Genomic DNA, 13019 nt, shown 5'->3' on the forward strand with positions numbered 1-13019 from the left:
CCGCGCGTCTGTACGCGGCGGATCTGCCCGTCTGGCCTGCCCCTTGGGCGTCAATGGACTAAGGACATTACACGGGATACTGACCATCACTCGTACTATCGACTATTGTTGGATTCCTGTGTGCGTCGTGTGGGCATCAGTGCGTGTGTGGGCATCAGTGCGTGTGTGGGCATCAGTGCGTATCAGTGCATGTGTGGTTTAGTACGTTTGTATCAGTGCATGTGTGTCAGTGTGTGTGTTGATCAGTGCGTGTGGGTGTGTGTGTGTGTGGATCAGTGCGTTTGTGGATCAGTGCGTTTGTGGATCTGTGCGTGTGTGGGGGTGTGTGTGGATCAGTGCGTTTGTGGATCAGTGCGTTTGTGGATCAGTATGTGTGTTGATCAGTGTGTGTTTGGATCTGTGTGTGTGTGTGTGTGTGTGTGTGTGCGTGTGTGTATGTTTCAACTGTACGTGTGTGTGTACGTTTCACCTATACATGTTTATGTGTGTGTGTGTGTTTCACCTGTACGTGTGTGTGTACATTTCACCTGTACACATTTCTCTGTGTGTATGTTTCTTTTTTCACCAGTACATGTGTGTACGTTTCACCTGTTTCGTGTGTATGTTCTCACCTGTTCGTGTGTGTGTTTCACTTGTGTGTGTGTGTGTGTACATTTCACCTGTACATGTGTGTACGTTTCACCTGCACGTATGTGTGTGTGTGTTTCACCTCTGCGCGTTGTGCTGTGGTTTCACCTGACAGAACTGGTGTCACTGCATAAGTCTGTTGGCCACCTTGCTCGCACATGCCTTTTTCAGGTCTGAACATACATTTTCAATAGGATTAAGATCAGTGGCTCTGGATGGCCACTCCAAAATATTGACTTTTGTTATCCTTTAGGCAGGCCAAGGCAAGTTTATTTGTATAGCACAATTTCGTACACAAAGTAATTCAAAATGCTTTACAGAATAAGACATAAAATCACACAAATCAAAACATAAAATAATCACAATCATCATAAAATTAACATTTAAAACAGAAGAGTGCATAATAAAAACCTTTCAGTGCACAGCTGAACAGAACCGTTTTGAGCCTGGATTTAAACATTGTCAAAGTAGAGGCCTGTCTCACATCTTCAGGAAGACTGTTCCAAGTTTTAGCTGCATAAACTGAGATGCCGATCCCCATGTTTAGTCCTGACTGTCCCCGAAGTCTTCAAATTGCGAGATGGTTCATATGGCACTAACATTTCAGAGATGTACTTTGTACTTTGGCGCTAGGCCATGGAGAGACTTATACACAAGCAGAGCTGCTTTAAAGTATTCTTTGAGCTACAGTGCTCATACTTATGTGCTCGTACTTCCTGGTTCTAGTCAGGACCTGAGCAGCAGCGTTCTTTAGCCACTTTGTAACCAGTTTAGCAGTATGCTTCAGGTCATTTTCCATTTGGAAGACTCATTTGTGCCAAGCTTTAACTCCTGGTTGATGTCTGAGATGTTACTTCAGTATTTCCACATAATGTTCTTTCCTCATGATGGGGTGAGTGGTTCCTTTGATGTAAAACAGTTTGAGTGCCTTGAAGGTGAAAAAACACTATATAAAAATGTGACCATACCTAGAGCGCTCTGATAACCCAGTAATGAGATCTGATTTGTGGTGTGTGTTTTCAGCACAAGAGAAATCAGATCATCAAAAACACCTGGTGACACGTGTCAGTGAATCAGTGGATTTTTAGAATAACTGTTTTATTTGAAAGACCAAGTACAATTAATTTAACATGTCTTAGCCACATGACTTTGACCTTTTTGCATCATTTCTTTGTCAAAACCTGCATAGATGGGAACAGTCTGAAAGAGATCAGATTACTCACATCAGACCAGACTGTTTACATGACATCTGAAAAATCTTCAGAAATCAGATATTGATCAGATTTTTCTGTGCATGTGAACAAAGCCAGTGTGAAATCTAGGGCTAATTGTGACTAGTTGACTATAAAAAGTAATCTTACTCGTATTTTTATCATTGTAATCATTATGTAGACTATACAGACTCTAAAACACATATGAAAAGACCTTAAAACAAATAAATTAAAATACAAAAGCAGACCTACCTTCTCCTCGCCATTTACTCTTTACTCTTAATCTTTGTTCGCTTATTTTCAAGATGCCATTTTGCCGATCAACCCCCGTCACTGACACCGGTACATGCCCACTGCTCTGTATATTCTTCATTCTCCAATTTTATTTTCTTAATCTGTGATACCCGTAGGTTACAGCAGCATCACATAGTTATTTTCATACAAATGCAAAAAAAAAAACTTCTGCCACTCGCTAGTAGTTCCATTTCATTTTTTGCAGGTATCAACACTAAAAAAGTCCCATTCACAGGACAGAAATAATCCTTTCCTGAATATCTTGAGCTGTATCAGAACAAGTATAAGACACATAGACTAGTATACACCCATGGACCACTATGGAACCTACCTGGACCACTGAATGTTGAAAATCACATTCTGTTGGCAGAAGAAAGTGTGTTTTTATTATAATTGTGGTAGTCGAATCAGTATTGAATATCAAGTCTATTCCTTAGTATTGAAATTTTAATATCATGACAACACTACAATAGCAATAATGGCTTGAGTAGTTGACTACTAAAATAAAGGTTAGTTGCAGCCCCAGTGGGATCCTTATTTGTTTTTTGTCTCAGGTTTGTGCTAACAGGAGGAAGAGGAGGAAGAGGAGGAAAGGAGGAGAGGAAGAGGAGGAGGAGAGGAGGACGCTGGTTTCTTCTGGGATAAGCAGCGGCGTTTTGACCTTGTAGTTTGTGGAGATGGTGTCTCTGTTACTGCGCTCGGGCCTGGTTCTGCGCTGCTGTGTGGAAAACACTGCTTCAGGCTCTCTGTTAAAGCTCTCCCTGGAACATTTCCCCTCTCTGCTGCCTCTGAGTGTTCTGCTCCTGGACAGTGGCGCCCCCTTCTGCCCCCAGGACCACGACTGCTGGTCCCGGTATGAGGAGGAGAGGAAGAGATAGCCAAAAATATCATATCTCCATTGTAACTAACTTTGTTAGATGAAATGCTAAAAATGAATTACTGATGTTAAAATAGTGTTAATATCTGAATTATCTTGTGATTATATTTGTTTTATATGTTCTATTGTCTAGATTAGTTTAGCTTCAGTGGTGGATGAAGTACTCAATTTTGTTACTTAAATAAAGAGGTAAAAAGTTACTCAAGTAAAAGTAAAACACTACTTAAGTAAAAGTATTTAAGTACCTGTTTAAAAATGTGTTAAAGTGTAAATGTAGTGATACTGATTAACAAAGTCAGGATGTTACCACAAACATAGTAAAAAATAACCCCTCAAATCATATGAAAAGTACTTTTTATTTTTCAGTCCAGTTCAAAAATGTAGTGGAGTAGAAAGTATCCACTGTAAAATGTAGTAAAAGACAAAGTTTAAATCTGTCAACAGGAGTGAAGATGTTTTGCTGCTCATTTAAACTTTTGCTATGACCAGACCTGGACGACTGAGGGATTACACAGGCACTGTAAAATGTACTTACGTACAGTACAGATGCCTAAAAATTCTACAGTACTTTACTACTTTGTTACCTTCCACAAATATGTACTTTTATAAGTTATACGTTTCCTGTGGTGAAGTATTTACATTGTTATAAGGCTCTACGCTGTCTGTGATCATCCATCTGTAACTTGCTGTCTGCTTTCTGGGATTTAAATAATGATTTATTTTAGCGGGAAGTGTGGACTCACTTTAGAGAGAATCAGAACTAGCCGACTAGACGACAGCATGAAAAGGACCTTACAGCACATTCTCTGAAGTCTGGCCAATCAGAGCAGGCCATGTGAGTTTGTCACTTTAGCAAGGAGCAGATACAGCCGTGGATTGGGACAATGTATAAAATATGATCTGAATATCATTTTTAAGATGGTTAAAACAATGTGAGGTTTCTTTGTATCACTGTCGCCCCCTGTAGGTACGACGTGCTGTTCAAGGCGGTGGGGTCGTACGTGGAGAGGCGTTGGGAACCTTATGGTTCTTGTTTGGAGCACTGCTGGAGCTGGCTAAAGCAGACAAGCCGCTGATGCGTGTGACTGGTACAGATACATATCATATCAAACTTTAGTGTTACTAATACTGTGAAAAAAACACCACGATTTAAAGGATTCATATCAGGCTGCTTTCTGATCTATGTTCTAATGTTGTTTCCTGATCACAAACAGACCTGGAGTTGTGCTTTGTTTCATTCACACATGTTTAACACACAAACCCTGCATATTTAGACTTCTTTTTCATATTTAGAGTTCTTTTCTCAAACAGAGCATTTTGAGCTTTGGAAATGTAGACAGACTAATAATGCAAGGTTATTCAAACGTGGGAATGAAACAAAAATGGGTATGTTTTTGAGGAGGTAACAGGATTATGACATGGTTTAAAGATCAGAAGAGTCTTTTTTTATATAGGGCCTTTAATGAAAAATTAAATCCTTAATGTTCTTTTGTGTTACCAGAAATGTTACAGTATGTGACCTGGTTTATGAAATAAAACTGTATGAGTGAAGTAAAGTAAAGACGAAAATTTTCCTGATTAAATGGTAGTGTTTTCTTTTCTATTCCCATGTGGCCTTATATCTGTGTAATCCCTCAGCGGTCCAGGTAGGTACCATAGTGGTCCATGGGCGAATACTAGTCTGTGTGTCTTATACTTGTTCTGATACAGCTCAAGAAAAAAAAGCTATTCAGGAAAGGTTATTTCTGTCCTGTGAATGTGACTTTTTAGTATCGATTTCTGATCTGGTTTTTGAATTAACTTAATAATCTGGACATCCTCAGGGACTGGCCCCTCTCCTCCTCTGGACTACAGCGGGCGTCATGTCTCTGCTCTCTGGGACTTCCACAGCAGCTCCAGGGCCCAGGAGCTAAGTGCGGCCCCATTGCAGAGCCTCTGTCGGGGGGTGATCCGCAGAGCACTGAGACCCTCTCCTCTGGAGCCTAAGGTCTGGACACTGGACTTACCCCTCGCCCTCAAGGACTACCTCCTGCTGAGCGAGCTGTGGCCCATCCTAACTGTGCACTAAGGCTGTATGTCACAAACAAGTCTAAACACTCAAGTAAATATAACGGAGTACTACCCTTCTCTGTTCTGGGATTTCTTACCTAACCTTCCTTATTACTTATTAATTTTATATATATTAAATTTTATACCAATACCAATTCCGATTCCAGTTTTTATTTAGACAATAGAATATCTACTTTCAATACTAGTTTTAGTATCGATCAGTATCTGTGACAGTAGGTGAACAGACTGAGAGGAGCGTGTCACCGGAGCTCACACCTCATCATGTGTGTTCACAAATATGTTCTGTCCTCTGCACTTTTACTCTTTGGATCAAAATGGTTGAATCTGCAGAAACCAGCGTCTGCAGCTGAAACTCAAACGGGCCAAATATGAAGTGCAGAGGTGACTGCTTTCACATCTACAGCTCAGAGTCATCCAGGTTTAATGCTGGGTTTCAGGAGACATCACAACATTCTATAGGCCAGACAAACAATTACTTCCCGATTTGAAGGACTTTGAAAAGACAAAATACAAGAAATACAAGAATGAGCAGGTCCAAGGAGCATAAATTGTGACGAGGGAGCCTACTTCTTATCACACACGGGATAAAACGCCAGGCACTAGATGGTGTACGCTTCAGACTTTCTTTGCAGTGCCTGACTTGCATTTATGGATATATGTATATAAAATCTATATATGTGTAAAAAACATATTTTATGTTTGTGATCTGAATTTGTGGATCACCTAATTTGTGCATTCTTCACCAACATTTGTGAAACAAACTTTACACATTCCATGAAAAATCTATGCATAGCATTGGACTCAAAATTGTGATTTATTTTCTGATGTGGAGTTACCACACGTGGCACATAATATACATATACAAATTATGCATTGTGGAAAAATCTGAGATTTTGAATTAATTGTTTTTGCTGCATCAATAACTTAATATGACACATTTTCTCCCCCACAGGGTGGGTACCCTACTCCGCTGTTAAGTGCCTTATCCCATGTGTGTGATACGCTCTTTGAACCAGTTTGTTTTTTAATTTTCAAAAACAAACAAACAAAACATCTTTCAAATAAAATTCTTGAAACCTACATGTTGTTTTGTGATTCTTGCCAAATGCCAATTGAGTAAATAAATAAAGTAAAGTTACTTAAAATACAGTTTACAGTTTTTGTCCTTTGTGTTCAATGCACTTTGTTCAGTGGAATAGTTCTTGTGAAATATATAGAACAGTTACAAACTAATAATACATTAACTTCCAGTACCTGTTTTCCTGATTAAGAGGTCACAATAGTAGCATTTCTGTACACTGCACATAGAGCTGTTTTGTGTGGAGTTTGGTTCGGTGGGTTTCAATGAGCAACACACTAAACTTTGAGGTGAGAGAATTTTGACCAATGAGAAACTACCAGTTTGATGTAGTGTTGCACTGCTAGAAAATAACTTACAATAATAAAATGAAATGAACTGGCATGGCATAGAAGGTAAACGGCGCCCGCTACTGGTATTAAAGTGGTTTAGCCATACATGAAATAACGAATCCTTAAACTCCAATATTCCACTTTATGTACAACTAATCACTGTTCTCTGGTTTATAGACTATGAATGTAAAAATGATATTGGAACACGGCCAGAGTCAGAAGTGGGACGAGCTTGAGAGAACACTGGTATGAGGCGAATGTAGCCTATGCGATGTGATATCTTTTATAAATACTGAGCGCAAAATAGGGTCTCCAATGGAACGAACAGTTTCAGTAAAGAGAGTACTTTTATGACACAATAAACAGTGAAGATTTTGGTAGAAACTTACCCCGTTTTGTGACATTGTCTGACCTGATTGGCCCAGCCGTTGCCACAGGAACCCTGATCCCCTCTAGCCCCGCCCACTGCTGTCTTCAGGTCCGCTGCGCTCACAAACCTTTTTGAGAAAAACTCAGCGCAACGAATGTCTCAAAACTCATGAGAGCATAATTTTCAGATTTGTATGTATGTATATTTGCAATGGTAAAATGAAATTTGCAAGCGCAAAAACGATATTTGTAAGCCTAAAACAAAATTTGTGAGTATTTAAAAAATAATAATAAAAAATAATTATTTGCCAGTGTACAAATCAACATTTCTGCATTGAAACTTTTTGGAACAAATGAACCTTCATAATGGAACGCCAAAGGAACACGGTATGCATTCTTTTACCATGGCAATTACCATGGCAATTGAACAGCCATCTCCTGAGTGGAGCCAGAGCTAATTTGTGATTAAAAAATATTTTACAAATGTATTTTCTACACTTTCAAATATCGTTTTACGCTTCCATTTCAAAAGACCTACTTTCACTGGTTGATTTTTTTTGTCATTTGTTTCATGGAAAACCTACATTGCCTAGTCCCGTCATCATCAGCACACTGAAGTGGCAGAATGACTGGTGGATCAAAAATGAACAGGCTGGGTGCTGAGTATGAAGGTACATTTACCTCATGCCGGTGTTCTCTCAAGCTTGTCCCACTTCTGACTCTGGCGTTTGTCAAGATCAGGTGACAAATCAGTACTGACGATCAATATAGTAATTATATAAAAGTTGTAGGGTGAAACAGGAAGGATGTGACTTTATTTATCCTACATGCAGTGCTTGGAACTAACAGAATAGACTACATTAGCCTAAAGTTTCTCGCTGCCATCAAGTAGTATTTATTTCGAGGAGTCCAAAGCGTTTTTGATGCCCCAGTCTGAACGAGGCATAAAATTGAAGGACAAAATGCTATTGTTGCCATTGTATTCTATGGGATTTCATTCTTTCTTTTTCCTAGGAGCAGAATACTGATCTGGAGAGGTCAGGAATCTGATCACTTGTCTACAGACATACAACTCATCAACAGAGTAAGAATATATGAACCAATAGATGACAACACATTGCTTTTTTGACATATTGAAGTAATTAATAAATTCAGTCTATTTTGTTGATCTAGGTCCCCACAACCTACCACATCTACTGCCATTCAGGAAATGACATGGTGATAAAATTATATATATATTTTTATAAATAAGTACGTACCAAAATGTTTTATTAATAATTAAAATTACAAGATTGAAATCTGTCAACTGCACAAAACTGAATACATTTGGTCACTGATCCAAGTGGCTTTTTCAGTGTTGTTTTTTTTTTTTTTTAGTTCATGACTAGGCTCTAGTAAGACTTTTTATATTGACGCTACCTGGACGACTAAGGGATTACACAGATATGCTATTGCTTGTAAACATAATATGGACCTGCCTCTTACACACTGCCTCTTGGTCTGTTTTGCCCAGTAGACATGATCAATAGCAATTCTGTAGCTGCAGTGATTTAAGAAAGAATATCTATCTACAGCCTCCATGTTTAAAAGTTCAAAGCAGTCTTTACATGCATGTTCAGTAGAATGCGATTGGCTTTTTAAATTATTATTATTATTAATAATAATAATAATAATAATAATAATAATAATAATAAAATAATAATAATAATAATAATAATAATAATACATGTATTATTCATATTGTCATAGGACCTCATAGTAAGTCAGTTTTATTTTTGGGAAGTAATAATTTCCATGTTTATATGTCCATGCCTTCTTATATCTACATGCATACAGCTTCCAGGGACATACAGACCACTTGTGTATCCATAGTCCAGGCTCTCCAGAAATCCACAGCCTGGGCCAGTGACCCTGAACCAGGAGATGGAGAGGTAAGGGAATATTGTCAACTTTATGTGCTTGCAAAATCACACTCAGTTATATTCCGTGGTTACTAATGCATTTGTGGTAACATTAGTCTCCATTTTCAAAAATGTTCTCATTCTTTCAGGATCATTCCCAGCTATATTTGCTGGGAACCAGAGGAAACAAAAGGCACCAGCTCCACTTTGCAAACCAGCTGGTGTTCTGGATTTTCTTTTTTTGCCTGGAAAGTGAGAATTCCCCAAGAACATCAAGTGATGAAGCCGCTCTACTCCAGGTGGGGTTAGGGAGAAGAGTCATTCAACTTCAAGAGAGTGCAGACCACCTAGAGGTATGTACTTTTATAGCACAGCGCTTTGCATACGGCATGGCAAATCACCTTACAGTTTGTATCTAAACAGGGGCACAGGTCAAATCATTTGGAGCAGTTCTCATCAGTTTAGTTTTCAGGCTCTTTTCAGAACACAACTGCAATTTACAAATGTATATGATCAGTGAATTTTGAGGTTCAGTCATCAGATTTATAAACTTTAATTTGATGACTAAATTTTATAAACTGTGATCATCATCCAGAATACTCCCACACTTTTAAACGTGTAGTGTAAGGGAGTCACAGACCAGTAGGACCAGTATCATGGTTTGAGACTGGTTTGTTAATTTGCACATATTTACAATTACATCATTCAGGGAACAAAAAACTTCAAATCTGTGCTTTTTAGCAGTTGGTATCTGAAATGTGTCATTCTCAGACCTCCGGCTAGTGTTATGATGGTTAGATAAGTTTGTGAATCTGATCTGTACAAAATATTTACCAGATTTAGGAAAAGTTTCAGTAAATATGCCAAAGCAAATGATGACAGGTCCAGTCTGACAAAATCAAGTGTAAGCAGACAAACAGGAAATTGACTTAATCATTTGCAGTAAGTGGATTGTTTGCAGGTTAAACAATGACTGACATTTTCTGTTTTAATCAGAAAAATGTGCCAAAGCAACTGGGGAAAACTGTTAACATTTTGTAAAAAATATTATTGAAATTTCACACTGAATTTACAGTATTTTATTGAAATACCTATGCTGAACATTTTTTTATATGTTGATATGTCCCTTAAGCCCTCTCTGTTGCTCAAACTGTGCAACAACACCAGAATGTTTTATTTTAAATCACCGGAGTGCTTGAGGAAGCATACCCAAGATTAAGAGAACTGTCTGGAAGACAGCTTCTTCAAAAAAGCCTCAGGTAGGAAGACAGTCGTACAACTACACTTTCAATCTTTCCTCTTATTTTCAGGACTACATTGTCAGTTTTAGAGTAATGCACTCAGTTCTGCATTGATAATTTCACATTGAAATGTTTATAAAGCCTTTTGGTATTATATTTTTATAAAAAAAATAATAATAATACAGCAGTTGTCAATATCAATAATCCATCCATCCATTTTCTTCCGCTTATCCGGGGCCGGGTCGCGGGGGCAGCAGTCTAAGCAGGGACTCCCAGACTTCCCTCACCCCGGACACGTCCTCCAGCTCCTCCGGTGGGACCCCAAGGTGTTCCCAGGCCAGCCGAGATACATAGTCCCTCCAGCGTGTCCTGGGTCTTCCCCGGGGCCTCCTCCCGGTGGGACATGCCCAAAACACCTCCCTAGGGAGGCGTCCAGGAGGCATCCTGAGCAGATGCCCGAGCCACCTCAACTGGTTCCTCTCAACGTGTAGGAGCAGCGGCTCTACTCCGAGCTCCTCCCGTGTGACCGAGCGCCTCACCCTCCCTAGGGTGCACCCGGCCACTCTGCGGAGGAAGCCCATTTCAGCCGCTTGTATCCGTGACCTTGTCCTTTCGGTCATTACCCAGAGCTCATGACCATAGGTGAGGGTAGGAACGTAGATTGACCGGTAAATCGAGAGCTTTGCCTTTGGGCTCAGCTCCTCCTTCACCACAACGGACCGATACAGCGACCGCATCACTGCAGATGCTGCACCGATCCGCCTGTCAATCTCCCGCTCCATCCTTCCCTCACTCGTGAACAAGACCCCGAGATACTTGAACTCCTCCACTTGGGGCAGAGACTCACCACCCACCCGGAGAGAGCAAACCACCTTTTTCCGGTCGAGAACCATGGCCTCGGATTTGGAGGAGCTGATTCTCATCCCAGCCACTTCACACTCGGCTTCTTCGAGCCAGGACCTGCAACAGGCACTGGGGCGGTTTGCAGCCATCAGGACAACATCATCTGCAAACAGCAGAGATGAAATCCTGTGGTTCCCAAACCAGACCCCCTCCGGCCCCTGGCTGCGCCTAGAAATTCTGTCCATAATTCATATAATGAACAGAACGGTGACAAAGGGCAGCCCTGGCGGAGTCCAACATGCACCGGGAACAGGTCTGACTTACTGCCGGCAATGCGAACACAGCTCCTGCTCCGGTCATACAGGGACCGGACAGCCCTTAGCAAAGAGCCCCGGACCCCATACTCCCAGAGCACCCCCCAAAGGACACCACGAGGGACACGGTCGAATGCCTTCTCCAGATCCACAAAACACATGTGGACTGGTTGGGCATACTCCCATGAGCCCTCGAGGACCGATGGAGAGTATAGAACTGGTATCAATATCAATAATTTATATGCAAATGATTTATGTCAATGCTAATAATTTGTCAATCATTATTTATTTACAACATTCATTTTGGTGCTTTATTGTGTTTTGCACAGCAGTAAATTCATTCTTATACCATTTAGTGCCACACTGCTTTTATTTTAATAGTACATTCATCAACATGTGAATTTAAAACAAATTCATTTATGAATTGATTTTCTAATGAATTAGTAGCACCTTGAACAGGCAATCAAACAGTGTTTGAACACGTCTTGAGGAGATCCTCAGCATGTCCTTATGGGGCAGGGAGATTGTTACAGGGCCTATTAGGAATTAGTTATTGTGAGGAATAGTCACTTTAAAACAACAAAAATATTTGTTTGAAAAGTTGTAAACAAAGATTAAGCTATTCAAAGTACATTTCAATTCAAAGTTAGCATTTTAGAGAAAACTGAAATAGAAATTGTGAAACTAATACAATATATACTGTTCATATTCTTTTCGAAACATGTTAAAATGTTTCACTATTTATAGAGAATTTGTAGTTAACATAAAGAACTAACTTATGATTTATTGTGCTCTGTATCAACTGAATTGCCCTGCAACCAGCTGATATACATAATACAGCATTACAGATCTGAGGAGTAGATTTTACTTTATGAAATATATTTGTTAGTGACTGGGGGAAAAAAAAAACCTACTATGGCACATTTTTGTCATCAAATAGGAACACATCACAACTCAACTAAATAGACGTTCGCACCAAGACATTCAGATTGCAGCGGATCCACTGCAGATCTCAGTCCTTCAAACTCATGTGGTTCAACTGGATTTTCAACATGAGGTACTTGTATGCCTGTCTCGCTTGAAAGGCCGTTACTATCCCAATATGTGTTGGATTTGTAGAACCTAGAATACACAACCACACAAAATTCCATCCATCCATCCATCCATTTTCTTCCGCTTATCCGGGGCCGGGTCGCGGGGGCAGCAGTCTAAGCAGGGACTCCCAGACTTCCCTCACCCCGGACACGTCCTCCAGCTCCTCCGGTGGGACCCCAAGGCGTTCCCAGGCCAGCCGAGAGACATAGTCCCTCCAGCGTGTCCTGGGTCTTCCCCGGGGCCTCCTCCCGGTGGGACATGCCCAGAACACCTCCCTAGGGAGGCGTCCAGGAGGCATCCTAAGCAGATGCCCGAGCCACCTCAGCTGGTTCCTCTCAACGTGTAGGAGCAGCGGCTCTACTCCGAGCTCCTCCCGTGTGACCGAGCTCCTCACCCTATCCCTAAGGGTGCGCCCGGCCACTCTGCGGAGGAAGCCCATTTCAGCCGCTTGTATCCGCGATCTTGTCCTTTCGGTCATTACCCAAAGCTCATGACCATAGGTGAGGGTAGGAACGTAGATTGACCGGTAAATCGAGAGCTTCGCCTTCCGGCTCAGCTCCTTCTTTACCACAACGGACCGATACAGCGACCGCATCACTGCAGACGCTGCACCCGATCCGCCTATCAATCTCCCGCTCCATCCTTCCCTCACTCGTGAACAAGACCCCGAGATACTTGAACTCCTCCACTTGGGGCAGAGACTCACCACCCACCCGGAGAGAGCAAACCACCTTTTTCCGGTCGAGAACCATGGCCTCGGATTTGGA

Source organism: Periophthalmus magnuspinnatus, chromosome 18 (assembly GCF_009829125.3).
Source record: "Periophthalmus magnuspinnatus isolate fPerMag1 chromosome 18, fPerMag1.2.pri, whole genome shotgun sequence".
NCBI lineage: Eukaryota > Metazoa > Chordata > Actinopteri > Gobiiformes > Gobiidae > Periophthalmus > Periophthalmus magnuspinnatus.